This window comes from Trachinotus anak, unplaced genomic scaffold (genome assembly GCF_046630095.1).
Source record: "Trachinotus anak isolate AG129_WGS33_773 ecotype Australia unplaced genomic scaffold, CSIRO_AGI_Tana_v1 ptg000012l, whole genome shotgun sequence".
Lineage (NCBI taxonomy): Eukaryota > Metazoa > Chordata > Actinopteri > Carangiformes > Carangidae > Trachinotus > Trachinotus anak.
The window spans coordinates 2820075-2839784 of NW_027273863.1; the positions used below are offsets into that span (position 1 = coordinate 2820075).

Sequence of the window (19710 nt, forward strand, 5' to 3'; positions counted from 1 at the left end):
CCAGTACCCCGTTTAGGCCCCGCCCGAAAAAACGCAGTTTAACATATAACTGCACAATTCAGTACCACACAAGTTTCACATGTTTCACACGTTTTCAGGAATAGTTCTCCAACATATATATTGATTTCATAAACAAATCTGTGAATTTGCTTTACAGGATCATTAACCCTGCTTGTTCCACATGCAGTGTCTGAAGCTGAGAGTTAGCTGGTTAGTTAGCAGTTAGCAGCGTAGCTGTGAACATAGCAGTGTAATGTTTGTTCACTTTAGGCTGTTTGTCAGTAAATAAAAGCAACGACTCCTCAAGACTGAAGTTCCCGCATCTCTAAGCTTCAACTACAGTCCAGACGATGAGCCAGGAAGATTAACAACACTGAGGCGGGAAAATATAGGATCCTACATTGTCACTGTGTCATTGTCAGTTAATAGTAAATATGCTGAAGATTAACATAGAAGACATTTTGAGATATTTTTCCTCTATATTGCAGACTTGATCAGTTTAGTGTCAGTTCAGAGGAATAATCCTAAAACTTGTTCAGACAGGAAGGAGAAAGGTGGTCCAGACAGAGCAGCAAGATGGAGGAGAGAGACTTTCAGCACAGGAAAGACAGACAACACAGCATCATGAGACAGAACAGGACCTGAGTTTCAGAGAGGCTTGATTTGCTGCTGTCATTAAAAGGTTTGTTTTAGTCTGGCTCATATTTTTGCAGTTATCTGACGTGTGATGACCATGTAAAAGTCACCACACACCACTGGTATCAATAAACTGCCTTGGCAGTTGTTTCCCTCTCAGAGCTTTTAGCAGCATTTTTCATTCAAACATTCAAAATGAAATGTAAAGTTCAAATTTGTGCCAACGTTCTGAGTAAATATGAGCATTTACAATAATAAAGGAATTTTAATTCCAGTGTAAAATATAACTCAACACTAAGTGAGGCCTTTCGCCCAGTGATATGGCAAAAAAACAAGCTTCTTTCCACATTTAACCTGTAGGCTTGAACTCTATATAAAACACCTATGTACAACTAAACTTTATAATATAATTCCAGTATGAAATGACCAATGCAATCTGAAATATTTGGTTCATGTTTTCCCCTAAGATGATGTGACACAGCAGTAGCTGCCTGACCTCTAAAAACTCTCACAGAAACCACTGGTTAATCTTTTTACAGTCTTTATGTGACTTCAGTTTGCTCACTTTAAAGGTGTGGTAGTCTAAAGGTAGATGTCCATGTTTTTTTTTTTTTTATTATAAAACAGGTCTAGGTCTATATTAATACTGTGAAAGTATCAAAGCCTCAGTCCACAGAGAAATGCACACAGCTTTTATTCAGAAACTAAGTCTTAAAACGAGCCGTCAGGACTTCTGGAACTTTGTGATGTCACAACAAAGCAGTCACTGCCCCAAGTCCCGCCCACCTGGACCCACCATCCAACCTTGCAGGATTTAGTTTCTCTGAGTGTTTACCTGAAATCAGGTCAGGTATCATTTGCTAATATACATTAAAGAAGTCCAGAGTCAAATTATATTGAGGCCCAATAATAAACATCTACATACATGAGCATGTACAGTAAATGTACCGCCCCAGACCCCACAAACCCCTACACCCTGAAAAAAGATCACATTAAAAAAGAATAAAAAAGATAATAATAATAATAATAATAATAATAATAATAATAATAATAATAATAATAATAATAATAATAATAATACAGAGAAACAAAGTATAATATACAAAGATATTTTGCTCTTCTTGTATAAAGTGACAGATTTTCTATGTGTTCCAAAAAATGACTGTATATAAAGAGTCTATTACAGTAGCCCACAAAGGTCAACACAACGCAGAAGCCACAGCACAAATGTAAATCCTACAATGCCAATGCAAAAAACCGCAACATGGATACAAAAGCCACAATACAAATGCAAATTTAGCCACAACAGAAATTAAGCCACAATGGAAGTGACCAGCAGCTCATCTATACTATTACTATAACAATAGATATGAAAAAAAAAGTATGAGGAAAGGACATAAATATAGAAACAAAAATACATTGAAAATCATTGCTCATTTGTAACAGCCATGTAGTGACATTAATTAGTTATCTAGTACTCACGTGTCACTTCTGAAACTGCTTCAGAAACGTTTATAGTCTTAATAGCTTAAGCAACTAGAAATGTCCTGATTGCTGAGTGGCTAAGACACAGCTCTTTTCTGAGGAGCGAGTCACACGATCAACTCCCGGTCTTCCGATTTTTTTTTTTGTTGCATATCTTTCCCCATCTCTCGCGTTTTCCTGTCTGCACTGTCTTGTCAAATACAGACATAACATGCCCAAATCTGTTATTGTTCCAGATTGCCAGGACCAAGAGATGGGGAATGAAATGCAGCAATAAATTCAGGAGTTGATCCGGTGACTCGCTAACAGAAAATACAATGCACCCTATCCACTCTGCGATTAGGATTTTATTGGAAAGATGGTCTATTTTGACAAGAAAAGTTTCTGAGAGATTTTGAGAAGTAAGTGAAACATTATTGCTAGATAACTGATTAATGTTGCTATGTGACTGTCACAAACAATCAGTGTTTTTTAATATATTTTTATTTTCATATTTATTGTTATAGTAATACTATAGACAGGCTGCTCACTTTCAATGTGGCTTAACTTCTGTTGTGGCTTAATTTGCATTTGAATTGTGGGTGTTGTATTCACGTTGTGGTTCTTGCATTTGAATTGTGGCTTTTTGCATTCACATTGTGACCTTTTGCATTTGTATTGTAGTGTTTGCATTTGAGTTGTGGCTTCTGCATTGTGTTGAACTATCTGGGCCACAAAAGTCTATGGTTCAAAGCAAGAAAGCCACATGTGATCAGACTCTTCAGGTGAGTCAGGATGTTTCTTACTCACTCAAAGACAGTTTGACAAGTTTCCCTCAGAGCCTTTGAGTTTTCACTTTGGGTGTTGGACTTCAAACTTCACTGAGTCACCTGAGGATCAAACCTGAGTGTAAAACACCTGAAGAGTCTCTAAAACCATGAGACATTTGCTCAGAGACACTGGAGACATCATCTCTAAAAGCTGCTCAGTCTTTACTCCGGGCGCTGGACTTTCTGACGTGATCAGGATCAAACACACCACCTCTAAATGTCTCACCACTTTGAGGCTGTGACAGATTTTCAGTTTTCACTTTGAATGTTGGACTTCAAACTTCATTGAGTCACCTGAGGATTAAAACCCAGGACCTCAAAACCTTTGACAAGTCTTCCAGCAGCTTGAGAGACTGGGACAGAAACAAAAACCAGTTCTTCTCTCTGTTCAACAAGCTGCACAAACTAATGTCACAGGAAATAAGATGAAGACACAAAGAGGCTCCTTCATGAAAACTATACAGGAGCTGTAGCTTCACTAGACTTCCTCTGCTCACAGGACAACGTCTGAGCCTCACACACACAAACACACACACACACACGCACACACACACACACACACCTCTCTAAAATGAGCTTCATGTGTGTCACTTTGCTCCACAGTGTCGCAGTCTGTGACGTGTTTGATGAATAAATCTGACAGATGATGTTCACATGTCACTGAACAGTTTTGCAGAAACATCAGTCCTGATGTTCTGTTTATTCATCAGCCATCACACAGCAGCAGGAACCTGTCGCCACATTTTGATTTGACTTCAGGTCAAAGTCCAGAGGAAGTCAGAGAAACTGTAGAGCAAAGAGGAAGAGGCTCAGAGAGGAAGACTAGTGAAGCTACAGCTGCTGTACAGTTTTCATTAAGGAGCCACTTTGTGTCTTCATCTGATCTGGTGTCAGATTTGTCTGGGCAGCGAGAGACAGACTGAAAACAGCTGTTTCATGTTCAAAACATTCACTCAAAAACAATTATTCAACTGTTCACAACAATTTTTTCAACCAGTCCTCCAACCTGAACAACAACAACCCTCTGATACCACCTATAAGAGTGTCTCCTGAAATAGTGCTCCTACAGCAGCTGTCCCTACCCTTCGTCGCCATGGTTACTGTATTAACGGTCAATGGTTGGTCAGGTTTAGGAAAAGATGGTGTTAGGGCCCTGGTTATTATTATTATTATTATTATTGATTAATGTCCAGTTTCCTCTCTTGTATGACTGTGGTGTGACTGTTTTTTTTTGTGTGAAGGTGAGTTCTCTTTGTCTGAGAGGAGCTTCGTGTGTTCCACCTCTAGGTCCCTCCTGATTGGCTGGATGCATGGGCCTGGCCGGGGAAGTGGTGGCTGCTGATCGGCTGCTTCACAATATCCAGCATTTCAAACTCCATGGTTTGTCCTGTGCTCCAGTGACAGAGCTGACAGCAGCAGCTCGGTTCTGTCCCGGCCCCCAGTCTGAGTGAGTGTTAGTTCTGTCTGTTAATTTGGTCAACTGTGACTTTTGATCAGGCCCAGTGTCGCTGTCAGTATGAAATAGATGTGGGTTTTGTTTTGGGGGATGTAAATAGATGAATTCACATAATTGTAAATAGCACCGAAGCTGCAGGGGTGAACTGCCATTTATTTTTGACCTGTTTCCTCCTGTTTTGCTTTACCTTAGGGAGCCAGGTTTAGTTGGTGTCTTTAGTTTCCTTTGTTTTCACCTCGGGTTAGTTAGCACTTTCTGGGAGAGAATTTCTTCTGATTATAGTTTTGGCCTTGGTTCACCCTGAAGTTGTTGCTTCTAACACTTGTAATAAATGACTTGGAGGAAAACATCAAGTGATTTGGTTTGGGAAGTGGAAGTGATTTGGGTTCAATCAAGTACTTCCTCAACATTAGCTGATCTTTGTTGTCATGGTTACAATAATAGCAATGAACGTCATGGGCAGAGCCCTTGAAAGAGAGAGTCGCGTCACCTCCGTTCACTCCAATGGACCATGTTTTTGCTGCAATGGTGGATCATGGAGCGTCTCAATAGTTCCAGGAAGTTAGCAGCTAATAGTAGCAGCACAGTGGAGTAGCAACAGAATATGCTGTTTGGGACATATGTTTGAAAGGTAAGACTTGTAAAGAATGTGATTGTATATTATTGGTACAGCCGAATCAAGTTAACATGTGCATTAAAGCAGTTTAGTGGAATCCCCACTAAATTAGAAGATTTAGGGACGTTAACAGATAACAGATTAGACTGAGATACTGGATATGGATAAGATCAGCAACACACAACATTAGCCAGGAGCAGCCTATTAATTTTAAAATCTGTTCTCGTAATGTCATTTCATCCAACGCTGTGGAATTAGAGTAACAGGGGGGTTAGTTAAATATATCAGTAGAGCCTGTGTGAATATCCATTTTGGAGATCAAGCTACTGTTACACAATAATAAAGAAGCAGCTTTTTGTGATACATCACAAAACTGCATAGTTGAGACTGAAAAGTTAAAATAGGTCAATTCTCAGAAATAAATGGGGATTCACACTGAAAGGTATTATACTAACATTATGAAAGTAATCTTCATAGTAAACATGTATTCTATGACTCTATTTACTGTGTTGTTGGTGTACATTAGTAACCTACTGTAGGAGCACTAGGTGCTGCGTGGTGGAAGAGCAGTGATGCAGCAGCTCAGGAGTGCTGAGTGGATCATGGTGAGATTGAAAACAAAACATGGTATGTTTCAAATAAGCCAGCAATAAGGAATCATAGTAAATGCCTACTATACTGCCACATTATATAAGGAATCAGACTTAAAACAGTGTATTAATTGATTCTATTGAGTAATCATACTGAATACAGCATGTACAATTGTGTGAAAAAGTGCCCCCTTCCTGATTTTTTTTTTGCACGTTTGTCACACAAACAAATTTAAATATTAGACAAAGATAACACAAGTAAACACAAAATGCAGTTTTTAAATGAAAGTTTCTATTATTAAGGGGGAAAAAAAATCCAAACCTACATGGCCCTGTGTGAAAAAGTGATTGCCCCCTAAACCTAATAACTGGTTGGGCCACCCTTAGCAGCAACAACTGCAATCAAGCGTTTGCGATAACTGGCAATGAGTCTTTTACAGCACTGTGGAGGAATTTTGGCCCACTCATCTTTGCAGAATTGTTGTAATTCAGCCACATTGGAGGGTTTTTGAGCATGAACCGCCTTTTTAAGGTCATGCCACAGCATCTCAATCGGATTCAGGTCAGGACTTTGACTAGGCCACTCCAAAGTCTTCATTTTGTTTTTCTTAAGCCATTCAGAGATGGACTTGCTGGTGTGTTTTGGATCATTGTCCTGCTGCAGAACCCAAGTGCGCTTCAGCTTGAGGTCACGAACAGATGGCCAGACATTCTCCTTCAGGATTTTTTGGTAGACAGCAGAATTCATGGTTCCATTTACCACAGCATGTCTTCCAGGTCCTGAAGCAGCAAAACAGCCCCAGACCATCACACTACCACCACCATATTTTACTGTTGGTATGATGTTCCTTTTCTGAAATGCCGTGTTACTTTTACGCCAGATGTAATGGGACATACACCTTCCAAAAAGTTCAACTTTTGTCTCATCAGTCCACAGAGTATTTTCCCAAAAGTCTTGGGGATCATCAAGATGTTTTCTGGCAAAACTGAGACGAGCCTTTATGTTCTTTTTGCTCAGCAGTAGTTTTCGTCTTGGTACTCTGCCATGCAGGCCATTTTTGCCCAGTCTCTTTCTTATGATGGAGTCATGAACACTGACCTTAATTGAAACAAGTGAGGCCTGCAGTTCTTTGGATGTTGTTCTGGGGTCTTTTGTGACCTCTTGGATGAGTCGTCGCTGCGCTCTTGGGGTAATTTTGGTTGGCCGGCCACTCCTGGGAAGGTTCACCACTGTTCCATGTTTTCGGCATTTGTGGATAATGGCTCTCACTGTGGTTCGCTGGAGTCCCAAAGCTTTACAAATGGCTTTGTAACCTTTTCCAGACTGATAGATCTCAATTACTTTGTTTCGCATTTGTTCCTGCATTTCTTTGGATCGCAGCATGTTGTATAGCTTTTGAGGATCTTTTGGTCTACTTCACTTTGTGAGGCAGGTCCTATTTAAGTGATTTCTTGATTGAGAACAGGTGTGGCAGTAATCAGGCCGGGGTGTGGCTAGAGAAATTGAACTCAGCTTTCCAAAGATGTGATAAACCAGAGTTAATTTATGTTTTAAGGGGGGGGGGGGCACAATCACTTTTTCACACAGGGCCATGTAGGTTTGGATTTTTTTTTTCCCCTTAATAATAAAAACCCTCATTTAAAAACTGCATTTTGTGTTTACTTGTGTTATCTTTGTCTAATATTTAAATTTGCTTGATGATCTGAAACATTTAAGTGTGACAAACATGCAAAAAAATAAGAAATCAGGAAGGGGGCAAACACTTTTTCACACAACTGTATATTATAAGGACTCATACTGCTGGATTCTGCATCCTGTATGTCAGGGGTGCTACAGGGTGAGGAGCAGTGATGTTACAGGTCAGGAGCAGTGAGGGCACAAATGTAGTTGCAGATGGAGGAGCAGTAACCATGACCTGGATGACTGAGATGTAGAGTTTGTCGAACCCTTTCTCTGTCTTTTTCTCCCTCTCTCAGCACATGAACCAGAGGGGGATTCAGTGGAGCCTGAACATTTTCTGCAGTCAGACAGCACTCTCACTCTGTCTCAGTTCCCTGTTCTTTGTTTTGAATAAACCAAACATGAAGCCAATGATATGTTCTTTCCTTGTGGAAAAAGTGCAAATGCAGTGTTTAATGACCTGACATATTTTTTGTTGTTAGTCTCTTTAGTGATGTAAGGTAGCTCCTGCTGACCTGAGCTAAATCCTCATTGTTCTGACTGAATGTAGCATCCACATGCAGCACAATAAACCATGGTGCAGACTTTATGTAAGACAGAAGACAGGCACAAACCACTTCACATACTACTCATGTTTCTGAGTTTACTGGAGATTTATGAAATGAATATGTGACAATCATTGATATTCACCTGTCAATCTCCTGCTATTGTATCTAAAAGTCATTAAGATGACATTAGTCATTAAGATCAATTAACCCTCAGTTACCATGGGATTACTGAAAGGAATATTAGAAAATTAAATCTGATCTGAACTTTGAAACATTCTGTTTTCCAACAGGAACACGCTTTTTAACCAAGGTGAGGTTAGCCTAAACATATCAACAAGGTAGCTGATGCTAGCTGTTATCCTCAGACAGAGACTGTATGTCCTAAGATAGGAGCTGATTTTTCTTTTTAAAAGAATATAGTGATGTAACTACATACACATGTCAGTGTGCTGTATAAATATTGTAAATCAATGTATTTGTTGTCTATTAATGAGGAAAAACCGCTTAAAAAGTCTAGAACTTCCAGGAACTATGTGAGGTCTCCATGCATCACATGATGATTAAGTATTTTGGTCCTCCACTGACGCGACTCTCTCTTTCAAGGGCTCTGGTTATGGATAATAGAAACAACATAAACTGCTACTTTGACATGGGAATCGATTGCTTGCTAAAATTGCTTCATTATACGTAATTATGGTTATTTTGCACTCAATAAATAGGCTAAAAGCTGTCTACTGCAAATATGATTGTGATCAATAAAATATCAATATCAATTTGACAGAATGATTTGTCCACTATAGGACTAACGTATGGCTGAGCACTGACGAATTTTTGAGTCAAAGTTGTAGCGTCTGCTGCAACCAACAACAAAAACAACAGCTATAAAAAATGAACATGAGTTTGATCATAGGAGAATATTAACAAATTTGATGAAAGGGTGAACAGTTGGTATACTGGGACCTCTGCTGGTCACTGTAGACAACACTATTTGGGAAGAACCTACTGTGCATTTCCACATGTTTATTAATGAGGTTATTAATTAACGCTGCTCCTCCACTCTGTTTAATCACAGTGCAGCACATACACACAGCAAGCAGTTTAAATGATGATCAGCTGGTGGAGTGTCTGCATGCACGCGCATCAGTTATATGCAGGGGATGCTGATATGAAACTGGCTGGGCAAATTAAATGTAACATTAATTTAACACTACAAAATAAGAACAATAATCACACACAGCAGTATATGTATCAGCTCTCCAAGAGGGCTGCAGGACGAGCCAGGGCTAACTGGTTAGCAGCAACAATATTATAATAATAATTAACAATAACAATAATTCATACAGCACCTCATGAATAAATAACAGTACTGTCGAAAACCAATAGTCCCTGTGAACTAAGAAAAACAATGGGACTGGTTGTGACACAATTTGTATACAGAGGCAGCATTGTGCTTGAAAGGGTTAGCCTAACCCTAACCCAGAGACTCAATCATCTTCCTGGTCTCTGGACTCCAGTGTGGATCTGTCTCAGCTCCTCCATCATACTTGACCTTCTTCAGTTTGAGTGAAGAAGTGATGAACAAGTTCCACCAAGCTGAACTTTTTCTCTTTCAGCACATTCAGCTCTCTGAAAGTGAAGGGAAATGTGAACTGTATGTCCTGGTTGGCTTTGTCTTCAGCCCAGTCCAGAGTGAACTTCTGTGTTAAGACTGTTTTCCCAATGCCAGCCACTCCCTTTGTCATCACTGTTCTGATTGGTCCATCTCTTCCAGGTGAGGCTTTGAAGATGTCTTCTAGTCTTGTTTCTGGTCTGTGTGGTTTCCTGGAAGCTGTCTGACCTCATGTTCATCATTGACCTCTCCAGCCCCTCCGTCTGTGATGTAGAGCTCTGTGTAGATCTGATTCAGAAGGGTTGGGTTTCCTGCTTTAGAGATCCCCTCAAACACACACTGGAACTTCTCCTTCAGTTCAGATTTAAGTTTACGTTGACAAACTGCAGGATTTCCTGAATTAATATAAAAGAAATAAGATTCATTAAGAAATTCTAAAATTTTAATTCCCATAAAGAATACATACATGAACATATTTCCCTCGTGTGTTGAGATGTTAGTAAATGTCATCTTTCTCCATCATATTGAATCTTTAGAGAAATCCTCTCACTGCTCTGCAGACAGTCAGCCAGCTCCTCCTGCTTTATCCTCCTCAGGAAGTTCACTGTGATCTTCTCAAATGCCTCTCTGCTGCTCCTCCTCTGCTCTTCATCTTCACCGCCCAACACCTCCTCATCCTCCCTCTGGCTGTCTAAACATTCTGGGTAATCTGGACTCAGAAGCTTCTGGATCTTCTTCAGCTCGTTCTTCACAAAAGTGACCATGCTCTCCTCCAGCAGCTGGAACAGAAAACTACATGAGTGACAGCATCAAACTAAAACCATGGAGCCAAACATCAGATCCATGTTGGACAGACTGACAATCCACTGGTGTAAAAGTGCAGCATGGAGATTATTGTGAGCAGATGTGAAAGTAGTTGTTGTACATGTACAGACCATGAATATGGAGTCCAGGTGTGTTTGATGCTGCTGGGCAGACTGACCACTGGCAACCTCTGAGCTCTCCTGGTCCACTCTGTGGAGGAATCATGAAGAATGAGTTCACATTATGTCGGTCCACACAGAGACAGACACAAGCTAAAGGTCCATGAAGTGATGTTTAGATGTGAACAGTGAATCAGACGACTCCCTGTAGTGGTAAAGGTTTACTAGTCCTGCTGATCCCGCTGCTCATTGATGAACTTTTATAGTCCACTTGTAGACTAGAACTCGTTTGGTTTGACCTGACATCAAATTATTCACAGCAGAGGATACGGGACAAAAATGCTGCGTCCCATATTGATTCAATACGGAACGCAAAAATGATGATGATGTGATTGTTGTTGGGGCTTGTACCAAACAAACATGTTCCTTTACGTCTAGAGAATATGATTTGTAGGCCGGGGCATCTCTGTACACATCATACAAACTGGTTCTTTTCTACAATAACTTTTTACTGTCAGTTACAGCTTACATCTGATCAGCTGATGGACGTCCTCCCTTAAAGTTAATGACAATGTCCTTTGACTTGTCGCTCTTTAAAGACAGCTGGGTTCAGGAGAGTGTGGTCTCTCCTGCTGGATCCTGAAACAACAACAGAACTGAATACAAAGTGATGAAAAATATGTTCAATCTTTGAATAAACACAAGAACTAACATTTAGTGTGAAAAAACTTTGTGTTAGTTTGAAATTCTGACCTTTGATCAACAGATTGTCTGAAATTTAAATGGTGAAGCAGTGATGTGAGTGCTGAGCTCTGACATGGAGAAGAGTCAGTTAGAGAGAGATGGTTTTAGAGGGAGGGTCTCCCTCCTCTCTGTCCTCACACTGATCCATGCTGCTGGATTCACATCCACATCAGCTCACACACACTTTCTACCTTCATGTGGAGACAAACACAAATCATTCATCTGCACACCAACTGAAATTGACATCATTTCTCATGTAAAAATATCAGCTGCTCCTCCACTGATTGACTCTTCTTCTCTGGTTCATATCAGTGTCAGTTGAATACAGTCAGACAGCAGTGTGAGGAAGAGGAAGCTGCTGTACTTCTACTATCTGTCCACTAGATGGAGTCATGAAGCTGCAGTGAAGTGAAGAGCAGCCCAGCACACACTCGATGGACCAACATTAACATCCACTGACACCACAGAAGGACTGAGATCAACTGATTGGATCTGACATTGATCCAACAATGTGGAATCAATAATCAATAAAGGCTCAGTAAAGTCCTGACAACAATATGACATGTTCACTACTGATCAGTGTTGGAGAGTAACAGTCAGTATTGATCAGTGATAGGGAGTGATAGTCAGATTCTTATGTTGATGTCAAACATAAGAATCGTCTCTAGTTCCTGTTGGAGAACCAGGAGCCTCTGACTCCTTTGATGTGGTGTTAACTGTCTTTCTGAACATCATACAGAGCCAAACAACTGCCTCCAAACCAGAATCAAAACATGCACTGAAAATATGGACTCGGTCATGAAAGAAAACTAAATAATGAAAGAAACTATATTGGATGTTAATACCAGAAGAGAGATGAGAGATAACCTGAGCTTTTCCAACATCCCTGAACATCCAGCTCAAAATCCCTCCAGATACTGTAAACCAGATCACTTTCCACTGTGTTTACCTTCTCTGCTCTTGTACCAACAAATCACCACATCCCATCATCACCAAACTGGAACATTTCACACTCAAAGAACTGATCAAAAGAAGAGGAACAGAACTCAGAGGCACAAAATACAGACTCAATGACCAAGTCCCACATGAAATCAACGAATGATGCAAAACCCTGTACCCACTTCTCTAACAACACAGACAAAACAATAAATGTGCTAACCTGGTTGTGAACAAACTCCAAGATTCTGCCAAATGAACAGTGAAATCTATGAAATATCTTGAAATTCTCATCTCTTAAAATTTAAACAAATTATTCAAACTTAATTTTATGCCCCTACTGCAAGAAATAAAAGACAGCTTGGAAAGATGGAACTTATTACCATTACTGTCAGACTCCAGCTCCTCTCCAGTTCTCCCTGTGTCTGTGTTGTTTTTTCACCTTGTCTGTTGTTCCCTTGTTTCTCCTCCTCTCTCTCTCTCTCTCTGTATGTGACTCTGTCAGCAGGTGTGTGGTACAGCGCTGGCAGTCTGACACACCTTCATTCCATTAATCATGAGGCTCTGCTGAAAAACCCTGCTCATCCACATCACTATCCACAAACTCTACCACATGGGCTTCAGCCAAAATAATACACGTTTACACTGCTCAGCCTCAATAGACAGTTACTTCCATGCCCTCTGGCTCTGTCCACTCACCCAAAACTTCAGGTCAGAGGTCATGAGCAGGCTATCTGAGATGTTTAGCCTTAGCATACCCATTTGTCCAATCATTGCACTACTTGGTGACTTCTCTACATTACATATACCCTCCCAGCACAAACCATTTGTATTGATGTCGGTTGGATGGGGTGGGTGGGGTCCGTCTGCCTGCCCCTGTGGCGTTCTGGTGCAGTCTCTCCCCCACCTTTACAACATAAATATAATATCAATCATCATGATTTTCATTATTGTATATTATTGTCCTTTTAATGTTTATTTAGTGTCTAGTGTCTATAACATGATTATTATTTGTGCACTGACTGTATATATGTGTATATAAATATGTGACAATATTACACTCTGCAGCTATCATCATATTATTATCATTAATATTATTATAATTGTTATTATTATTATTATCAATATTGTTATTACTGTTATTAATTACAATTGACTCTCACCATCCTAATACACACACACACACCTCAATTTATGTACACTTCCTCGACTATGTTTCATGGTCACAATGTCCTCTGTGTCTTTCTGTTTGTCACTGTCTGTTCATCACGTTTTTTCAAAATAAAATATAAATAAAAAAAGTTTGATGACCGGCTCATCTCCGCTTCCTCCACAGGCTGATTCAGGCGGGAAAAGCTGCGTCCAGTCATCAGTAAGTGGAGCTACACAGTAATAACCACTCTGTGTTCAACTACTGACCATCAACTAACTCTGCTTCTACTCTTATTCTATTCTACTATTCTTCGACTGCAAATATCTACACAACATGGTGGACACGTTTAATGTCGGTCCACACTTTACAGTTACAGCTCTGACTCAGTTACAGTAACATTATAATAACACAACAACACAACGATAAGTTGAAGGTGAGGTGATTCAGGTAACGACAGGTGTTATAGAGTAAAACATTAAAAACTGCTCACGTTACCTTCAGAGGAGAAAATAATCAGCGTCACAACGTTGGTTCAAAGTGAAACTAAACTTCAACCTGTAAAAGGGAGGAGTCAGATAAACACCTGTGTATACCTGTGTATCAGGTAGACTACACCACTGCCCCGCCCCCCGTTCCCACAAGTTGACAGGATTGGTTCCTTGGGTTCTATGACTTATGAATCCCTGGCTGTGTGAATCAGTTTTTATGAGACTGTCATTGGTTCACTGCAGTTGAAGGTGGAAACACTCAGTCATGAGTGAAGTCATTCTTTCACTCATCATATGTCTTTATTATATAAAAACATCATGTGGACATTAACGCCACCCACAGCAGTCTTCCTCTGGAGCAGGTGGGTCTACATTCAAAGGTCAGATGTTGAACGTCTTCCCTGATCTTCCTCCAGTCGTCCTCTGACTCCTGCTCCATGACTTTTGACCTTTGTGTTGACAGACAGCTGATGTTTCTGCTCATGTCCAGGGTGGCTGTGGTGTCACTGACATGGTGTTGGCCACAGCTGTCTCCTGTGATGTCATGATGATATCAAGTGTTGGTCTGGGGCTCTTGTGTTGGTGGTGGTCCTGCACAGAGGGCTGCTGCTGGTTGGGACAGTCTGGACTCACAGCTGAGGGATGGTGGTCTTGTTGTCCTCTGTGTATTTCATCTGGGCTGTGGTGATGGCTGTAACCACTTGCTCCTCCACCACATTCACATTCCTCATGCAAAAGGAAACAGAGATGATGACACATACTTCAGACTCAGAGTTTAGTCAGTTTATTTGTTGAATGTTCATTTATTCAGCTTCTGTAGAGTCAATACTTTCTCTGAGTCACGTTCATCTGAAGTTACTCTAACTTTTATTTCACAGTGTTACTGATGCTGAGGGTGCTGCTGCTGGTTGCCACGGACACCAGGTCAGACCTGAACCAAAGATTCGCCCCCACAGAGCTGTTAACTACAAGAAAACGGCCAAGCAGTCCATTTATTTCTCTAGAATATATGAGTTTTTTTGGTCTTCTTGTTTCAGTGAATAGTTCAAGTATTTCAACTGACAAAAAGACAAATTTTCCCCTCATTTTGTGAACATTTTTTATTTGTGGGAAAATAAACCCTGTGACTCCTCCTCTGTGTCAGTTCAGTCCCTCACATGGTGAAAGAAAAGATAGAAAAGGTTTTCACTGAGTCTCACTCAGATGGTTCAGGGCTCGTGCAGCGAATGTGAACAGATCTCAGTAAAACCCACTTGATGCCTGACTGGATGAGCAGGAGTCACAACATGATGTGAAACTCTTTTACAAGCTTTAACACACACTCACACACATGAGACTGAGCTCCATGTTTGAACAGGTGAACATCCATGTGTGAGCTGCCGACTGAAGAAGCACCTGCTGCAGCCACAGATGAACACACTGATTTCAGGAGGAGCTAGGAAACAAAGATGTGATTGGAGGAAGAATATGGAGGCCCAAAGGGTTCAAAATTAAGTTCATATACCATGAAATGGTGAAATAATCTAACAACACAACCAGCTCATTATTATAAAGTGTTATCTTATCCTGCTTCTTTTCACAGTGACAGGTTGTTTTTATTTCATTCCTACAGATTTGATTGGCTGTTGCTTTGGTCTGAATCAGCCAATCACAGAACAGACATAATGAAAATGGTGCTGTGTAATAAAAACAAACATTGGAAGAATAACAGATTGAAATACAACACTGGAGAGAAAAAAATGATGTTGTTGTGAAGATGAGTTGGATTTGTCAAAATTGTGTGATTGTGTTAAATATTTTGTTTATATTTTTTATATGATAATTTTTGTCTTAAATATTTTCTACGTCCATGAATGTGACTGAGTGAGCAAAGTTGCACCATTGATTCAGCTGAGTGTTGGACTTTTCCCATTGATCATTGATCTTTCAAAATTATTCAGATATTTTCTATCCATAACAGTTTTCATTTTCAAACTCCTTTGGTGACTTTTTCTCAAAAAAACACCTAACGACCAAACTAGTGAGACATTTAGATGTTGTGTCTCTTCTAACTTCCTCAGCTGACACTAGACTGACACTAGACTGAAACCAGCTGTTACTAGACCGAATGATTATACAATGTGATGACGTCATGAAAAGAGAAGAGAAACATTTTCACTTAATATGAATGTAGGGATAACAATTTATGCAATGTTGTCAAGCCCCTGTTTTTACTCATCAAATTTCATCTTCATAAAGTGAAATTTCTTAAATTGACTTCCTCATTTAATTTGTTTCTAGTGAACATTACTTTGAGTCTCTCAAATTAGTAAAAAACAATAAATGCTTGTTAGAAGTTTGGCACTTCAATTATGAATTTGTCTTTAGTATTATTATTATTAGTTTTAGTATTAGTATTAGCCATCATTCTGTATTGGAATTTCTATGTGTCTATTTTAAGAACTGGTATGTGCGATTGTTTGCACACTTTCCAATTTCATTAAACAGAAGGTTATTTTGAAAAAGTAATCTAGCAACATTTATCAGCTTCTCAAGCAGCTTTAGCAGCTGTCCATTGGAAGTTGTTGTTTAAAGTGGTTCTACAATAGTTTTCATTTATATCCTCGTTATCACAGCCTCCCACCTCTAGGGGGCCTCCAAACCACCAACTGTGGCCTCATCCTGACTTTTTTTTTGACCAAATCACATAGATTTAATTGTGTTTGTGTGTGTGTTGAAATACAAACCCATGAAGCCAGACTTAGTTTATTTACAAATAAAAATAAGTGTCATGATGATAACATGGAATTTCATCTTCAAGCACAACTTTACCCCACATATGGTCCCCATTTTGAATAAGAGAAGTATAATAATTAAGAGGAAATCTTTCTTTTTTTTATAAAGAATGCACATTTATTGGATAATTGTGGTAATTTCTTAACATATGATAATTTCATCTATAAATACATTCTGGTCTGTACCAACAGGCAATATAATACAGTAATTAAGGCAATGCTTGCGCACTAGTTATCTTAATTAAAGGCACGTTGTCCTATTCAGTGGTTATTCCACAAGAGCCCTCGTTAGTCATAGATGGATGTAGTTTTTTGGATAAAAATGCAATAATAAATTGTTAAGAACCAACATCTGTATAATTATCTCTGCACCTTAATACGTGACTTACCACTTATTCCCTTTAACTTTATTTATATTTATTCATTTACCTATTTTAATTTATTTTATTATTTTATTTTTTCTTACTTATAATGCTCTTTTTTAAAACTTTTTTCTGTTTTGTAATTATCTTGAATATGAATTGTGCCATTTTAATTGTGTCATAAAGATTATTAATGTAAAAAAAAGTCTGGAGTCTGGACTGGTCAGGGACCTGGACTTTAATGATGATGAGGACTTTTGTGGAGAAAGAGCAGGAAGAAGAGCAGCACATGAGGTAGGCTCTCTGTCATATGATCATTCACACTCTCCTACATCCTGGTTGGATTTACTCTTGTCTACAAGCTGTTGTGTTGATACAATGACAATGACATTCTGTATGATACAGGTTACACTCATTATTATTGGTTTGAGCTCCACCTAAGAAGTGTGTGTGTGTGTGTGTGTGTGTGTGTGTGCGTGTGTGCGTGCGTGTGTGTGTGTGTGTGTGTGTGTGATAAAGAACCTGAATCATAGCTGTGTATTGGTGGAGGTGGGACAGTGCGTGCTGGTGTCTGATAGAACAGATCTATAGGTGCTGATATACAGTCCTGCAGGATGATGTATTTCTATGGTCCAACCCTGAAGTCATTATCACCTGCTCCCCTCCACAAACAGCCAATAGGATTTCTCTGTTGTGTTTTGGATGATTACAGTAAATCAGCAACAGTTTCTGATCCTGACAGGTTTTGTTCAGCAGGATAATCTTCACTAATGACTCAATTTTATGATGTTTGAAGCCTAAATACAATCAGCAGCAGTAAAAAGCTCATGTTAGGCTATAAACCAACGACACCACAGTCACATGACTTCACCGTCACCACCACTAAACTTCAGCTTGTAGTGTGATTTAGCTCTGAGCTCTTCTACAAAAGCTTTTCCTTTGACAGAATTAGTGACAGATTGTAGAAACACAATGAGGCTGTAAAGGTGGACTGGTGAGGAGATCGGTTTTCATGTTGGACTGATGACGTTGAACGTCCCCAACAACCTCTGTCGTCTCATTTAGACACTTGTTAGCAGCCGGCCTTTTTTAACAGATGGAGAAGCTTCAAGAAATCAGGACTGAGGGATTTACTGATGGATTTGATGTCAGAGAATCAAACCTGAAAATGTCTTGAGCTGCTGTTAAACACAGACCTGATTTCAGTCATCAAGCAGAAACACAGAGACTTCAGGAGCAGGGAACAGGAGGTAATCATTTCCAGGTGTTGTGACTCTTTCCTGCAGAACTCAGGTTGTGATCACAGGCTGCAGCCTGTCAGTGTAAATCCTGTACAAGCTACAGGTGTTTCCAACAGGAAGTAGCCTCCATTGACAACCTGTAGTTCAAAACCTGGACTGTATGTATGAGGAGAGTAGATTGTGGACAGGGGCCTCCAAGAGTTTGTTCCCAGGGGCCTCTGCATTCTGACTCCAGGTCTGCATTGATCATATAGAAAGTAGGTTTTCACCTTTGACCTTGTTTAACTCTGAACACTTTGGGTAACTGGTTGTAGTTGTCTGGGTGAGACGTCAGAGGGGGCCAAACACTGACAGAAAGTTTCTCACCTGTAGAGGAAGGTGACACTGAGGGAGGCTGACTTTATCTTTTCACTGACTAAAAGAGGCCAGATGTTGATCACCATAAACATCTGTAATTGTTGACAGGCCTGTCTATAGAGAACAACATCAGTTTGACCGGCTGTGAAGTTTGATCAGACCTACAGATGTTTTGGCTCCAGTCACAGGGATACAGCACTGAGTCAACATCCTGAAATCAGACTCATGGCTCCAGACTCACTCTCTCTGATGAGTGGTTGGCTTCATGTGCAGACCCTAGTTTGGTTGGAGGTCATGTGATGTCACTGCTGTGATGTCACTCCTGTGATGTCACTCCTGTGGTGTCGTTGGCAGATGTTGGATCTTGTTCATCAGTGTGGCCAGGGTTTAATTTTGTAAACAGGAGTTCCTCCTTCACTGTTACAGGCAGTATTGGACTTGATGACCATGTGGTTCTCCTCTGCTGAGCCATCACTCTCAGCTGACCAATGAAAAGAAATGGAAGGGGCTCAGTCTGTCAGCTAATGCACTGAAACTGTGTTGACCTGGTAACAGGTTTACAGCTGCCTGCAGTGTGTAGGTCTCATTATATCATTATATCAGCTGCAAGGGATTTAAGTGTCCAAAAACTTGTGACCAGCACCTCTACAGCTCCAGGAGGCAGCGTAAAGCAGAGACAAAACTCAAATGATTATTAATGACCCTGAGATAGGTATCCAGTATGTAAGAATCAGACCAAAACATAAAACACATTCTGTCATGGTCCAATGGTCCAGAGCCACACCAAGGAAAACCGCACCACTGCCAAGCTGAGGCAGGAAATTCCTCCTCGCCACACCAACTCACCTGATTCCACTCAAGCCACTGTTCTACTCCACGCCATCTGCATACCCCAATCCCCCGCTGCCCTGCTACTCTGCCGCATATTATAATTAAAACCTTTTTGCCACTTTACAACCACTTCTGAGTCTGCTTTCAGGGTCCAAAATACACTTAGCCTTAACACATTCAGTAACCAACACTGACCCAACACTGCTGCATCCAACAAAGCAACAAATCCTTACTTCTCATTACAGCAAAAGCTGCTGGGTAAAAGAGCTAACCAGGAAACAGAACAGGACCCAAACAGCCCTGACTCTGTCTCACACTTATTGGACTTCTGGATCCGCTTTCCTCTATGGAGACAGTTAGCTCCACGCCCTTGTGCAGTGATGGCTCCCGTTATCATGTCACAACTATCATGTCACCATTATCATGTCACCAATATCATGTCGTTGTTATCAAGTCACCGATATCATGTCT

General features: G+C 40.2%; 1 long non-coding RNA gene across 1 annotated transcript in view; it reads right to left on the reverse strand.

Annotated features, from left to right (window-relative positions):
• Positions 1 to 4300, reverse strand: part of LOC139628542 (uncharacterized) — a 39776-nt gene extending 35476 nt beyond the window's left edge. The window contains exon 1 of the long non-coding RNA XR_011692806.1: positions 3142 to 4300. This is a non-coding gene — a long non-coding RNA (uncharacterized lncRNA). The remainder of the gene's footprint in view (positions 1 to 3141) is intronic.
• Positions 4301 to 19710: the final 15410 nt, after the last annotated feature.